Below are 4388 nucleotides of genomic sequence, written 5' to 3'. Positions count from 1 at the left end.
TGCCGACCCCCCAACCCGTCCGTCAGAGGAAGCTTGTTTCTATTCAATGAGCTGCAAATTAGACTGACCCCTTCCTACAACCCCCAACCCACACTAACACACACACATACACACACACAATCCTAGCATGCTCTGTGCCCTCGCTCTCTATCCGTCTTGGCACTTCTTTGCTCTCTCTTTTCACTTTGCCTTCTCTCTTTAGAGACCCTGTCATGCCCTGACACACAGAATGGCCATCAGTCAGACCACACACACACACACACACACACACACACACACACACACACACACACACACACACACACACACACACACACACTACTGTAACAGAGTAGAAGTCAGAAGTTTGAATTCTTCACTCTGAGTCATGGACCTGTTTCTCCAGTGTAGTTCTGTTATACAGGTGTCTACAGGTGTGAACAGGTGTGATCAGACTGAATATGACAACTCCACTCAGACTTCCACATGTTCACTGAAACCTAACTGAACATGTGTTGAGTTAATCAGCGTGTGATCATGGTAATAATGACAGTGTTAACATGCTGATGTTTAGCAGGTATAACGTTGACAATGTTTATCATCTTAGTTTAGCATGTTAGCATGCTAACATTGGCTAATTAGCAAAAAAAAAAAAGTACGGCAGAGGCTGATGGGAATGTCGTCAATACAGGAGAAATCAAAATTTTGACAGGAAGTCACCAAGTCAGGTCAATCTTCTGGGAACCATCAAAATCTGCATCAAACTTCATGGAAATCCATCTGATCTGAGTGAGGAAGCACTTTCTTGACTTTTAAATAAACTTAAAAAATAAAAATAATTTAACAATTCACATTTCATCCTTCCCGAATAGAACAAGCAATTCTCACTGACACATCCAGGAGCTCTGTCATGTTCAGGATTGTTGCACACAGTTCTTGCTGGTGCATTACGAAGTGACAGGTAAGGAGGTTATGAAACGCGTCCTCCTCCTCTCAGTGGTGATTGACACAAACTTAGACATTGGCAGCTGGGTTTTTTTTTTTTTTTTTGAAAACATCCTCAGCCTGAGTCTGTTCTTTCATTCTTAAGATTGTTGAAAGATCCTCTTTTGTTGTCACATCTTAAGACACTGTCCTTATGAAAATACACAGTTATCTCTTATGACTGTGGACTTGCCTCGCTGCAGTGAGAAATGCTCACAGTCTGAAATGTTGTTCCAAAGCTGCTGCTTCAAATCATCGGCCACCACTATTTTGTAGACAAATCTAGACTAATCTTTAGTTGCAGTCCTAATGACATGAATCCAGCTAGTAGTGACCAAAAGTGTCACCTTGACAATTCATCCTGCGTCTGAACCAAATGTCATGTCCATCCATCCGAAAGCTGTCAAGATAAATCCCTGAGCACCACAGTGTCGTCCAACCGGCTCAAAACCCCACAAGTGGTTTTTCAAGTGGAAACCCACAAACACAAATGAGTAAAAACTCCTGCCACACACATGTGTATGAACGCTTTCATGACAACATGACACAGGTTATCAAACACCTTTGCTGTGACATCACCTCAGCGTCTACCCACCTACAGTTTCCTGTATCAGTCTTCAGCTTCACGGCCTCAGTCCTTTTCTTTTTCTCCCTGTTTCATGTCCGCTTTTATTCTTTCTGTTTGTCTCACTTCTTTTTATTGCCTGGTTTGTGTGTTTATATTCCCTCTGAAGCCCTTTGTTACTTAGGAAAAGTAGAACATAAAAAAATCATTATTATAATAAAAACAGATTTGGGTGGAACAGCTTTCCTTCCTTCCTTCCCTCCTTTTTTTCCTTTCCTTCTGTCCCTCCATTCATCCCCTTTCTTCTCTCTTTCCTCCCTCTCTCTCCTGACTGACCTCAGTGTTGCGCAGCTAAAACACACTCCCACGTGTTCTGCAAGCAGGAAGCAATAAACACACACACACACACACACACACACACACATACAGTTAAAGCAGTTAAAACACACACTGCTGCAGACAAGTGTGACAAGTGTAAGTACAACATGGCCTCAAAACTAATGTAAGGAGCACAACAGTAAAGTGGAGCAAAACACACACACACACAAACTCTTGTGTGTGTTGTGTGTGTGTGTGTGTGTGTGTGTAACAAAGCTGCTCTGACTAACAGCTCTGACCACAGAAAGTGACACACAGTGAAGTAGAGCAGAACTGAAGAGCCTCTCTCTCTTTCTCTCTCTCTCACACACACTTTTCAAATCAGCCCATTAACGACGACCTGAGCAGCAGCAGCTCAGTCGCTCCTGCATAAACATTAAACTAAAGTAGAACAGAGAAGTAGCAGCTCTGTACCTGCTGCTGCTGCTGCTGCGTCTCCTCCCTCAGGACCTCCTCACTGTCAGCAGGTGTTCTCCTCTCGGACCCCGGGGCAGCAGGAGGAGGAGGAGGAGGAGGAGGAGGATGAAGGCTCGGATCAAACAGTCATCTCCTGTACAGAAGTGTCGCTGCTGCTCCTTTTAGCAAATCCACCAAACTTCTGCTCACGCTGACATGTCTTCCTGCGCGTCTGCAGAGGAAGACGGCGAGTTTGTGGGCGAGAAGTGTCACTCCGTCCGTTTTTTCCTCGCCCTGCTCCAGAGCCGTGACTTTCTAACAACCCCTCCCTCCCTTTCTCTGCCGCTGCCTGCGTCTAACGGCGTCCCAGAGTTCCTCGGTGCAGCCGCCGCCGAGCCGCTGCTGGTAAAGCCATCTGTTGCAACACGTCTGCCTGCCTGCCTCTCCACTTTCACTCTCTCTCTCCCTCCCTCCCTCTCTCTCTCCCTCCCTCTCTCTCTCCCTCCCTCCCTCTCTTGGCCTGAGAGGGGGGGGGAGAGAAAGGGGGCGGAGTCTAAGCATCACTGCTGGCCAATGGGGAGGCTCAGGAATCCCTCTCCCTGACTGGAAGGGGAGGAGCCAGAAGCAGAGGACAAAATGAAATAAATACAAGAGGGAGAGAGAAATACAACACACACACACGCACGCACACACACAGGGGAGGTGGCTAAAGTAGGAAAAAGACAGACACGGAGTGAGACACAGACATTATGTGGCCAGAAGTATGTAGACAGATACTGTAGTGTTCCTTCAGCTGTGTGATTCTGTTTATCAGGGGTGGAAGTTCACAGACCTACATTTGAAAAACCAACCAGTTAGTCCTCATCTTGAAGTCTCTTCTCTTCTAAATCTGAAAAATACTTCTTGGAAACACTTTGGTTTCAAGTGTGTAATGGGCTCATTTTCACCAAACCACCAGACCTGCAGACCTCCAGCCTCAGGGGGCAGTAATGAGCCCATTACAGCTTAGTGCACCACAATGAGGAGAGGACAAGTGACACAAAGGTGGAATTTTGGAAAGCAACCCATTTGTTTTGCTTCTATTTCTATCACCTCTTGTCTTGTACTGAAGTCAGAGACAGTTGAGAAAGGAGACGGCGCAATTACAATCATTTCCTGTAACTGTGTCTAGTGGGTTTTGCCACCTCCGCCCCCTTTAGGAGACAATCAAAACATTCAACTTCCAAACATTCTGACACTAAAATAGTATTTTTCAGATTGACCTATCAGGAGAAAATTTACTTTATTCGAGACCTGTTTTTGTCTCAGCAACAAACTCTCATGAAATTTCGCAACACAAATCTGGTCTCTCTGTCGGTTGTGGTCTGGTTTCACTGCTGCAGTGCTGCTGGCATCGCTGTCATTGTGAAAAAACTCTTTTAAGGTCAGTGAAAGATGGTGGTTTTAGTTAATTTAGTCCTGAATTAATCCAGACCAGGGTCTTTCCCCAACCTGAACCAGGATCTGTGAGAGTCTGAACAGAACCAGAAAACCTTTTAATGAAGCTGGAGTCCCTACAGGTGGACATTGTTCTGCAACATCAGATATTCTGGTGGAAAACAAAGACATTGTCTGTGAACATTTTACTGAGACATTCAGTATCAATAATGTGTGTGTGTATAGGACTCTTGTGAGTCCTCAGACTTTATGTAAATACTAACTGCTGAAGCAGCCCTGTACGCTTGGTGCTTGGTGATGATTCATGATTTTCATTGATTTTCTTTCCTGTAATTCATAAAAAGACAAAAACTCACTAAGACCGAGAAAACTGATCACATCCCCCCCAGTTCTCACATCTTTACACAGGCCACCTATTTGTTAACTCTGACTTTAAAATTCTACAGTTTGTTTATAAAGCACTGAAGGATTTAGGGCCAAAACATATTTCTGGACTGCTGCTTGGTTGTGAAGCGTCCAGACCTCTCAGATGGTCTGGACCAGGTCTGCTTTCTGTCCCCAGAGTCAAAACTAAACCTGGAAGGGCAGCGTTCACTTTTTAATGGATCTGAACAAATTCCCAGCTCTCACTTCATTTAAATCAGGAGGA

The 4388-nt window shown here is 44.9% G+C and overlaps 1 protein-coding gene across 6 annotated transcripts in view; it reads right to left on the bottom strand.

Annotated features, from left to right (window-relative positions):
• Positions 1-2761, bottom strand: part of sulf2b (sulfatase 2b) — a 70374-nt gene extending 67613 nt beyond the window's left edge. For 4 of the 6 annotated variants that reach the window (XM_023431166.2, XM_023431169.2, XM_023431171.2 and 1 more), the window contains exon 1: positions 2321-2761. The gene's annotated coding sequence lies outside the window, so the exon portion shown is untranslated. The remainder of the gene's footprint in view (positions 1-2320) is intronic. The other 2 variants (XM_087169827.1, XM_023431170.2) reach the window with 2 other exon arrangements.
• Between the last annotated feature and the right edge of the window lie 1627 nt (positions 2762-4388).

The sequence above is a fragment of the Seriola lalandi genome, unplaced genomic scaffold (genome assembly GCF_002814215.2).
Source record: "Seriola lalandi dorsalis isolate HSWRI2012SDOR001 ecotype SW California unplaced genomic scaffold, Sedor1 jcf7180002054917, whole genome shotgun sequence".
Classification (NCBI taxonomy): domain Eukaryota; kingdom Metazoa; phylum Chordata; class Actinopteri; order Carangiformes; family Carangidae; genus Seriola; species Seriola lalandi.
This window is presented reverse-complemented; position numbering and strand designations above follow the sequence as displayed.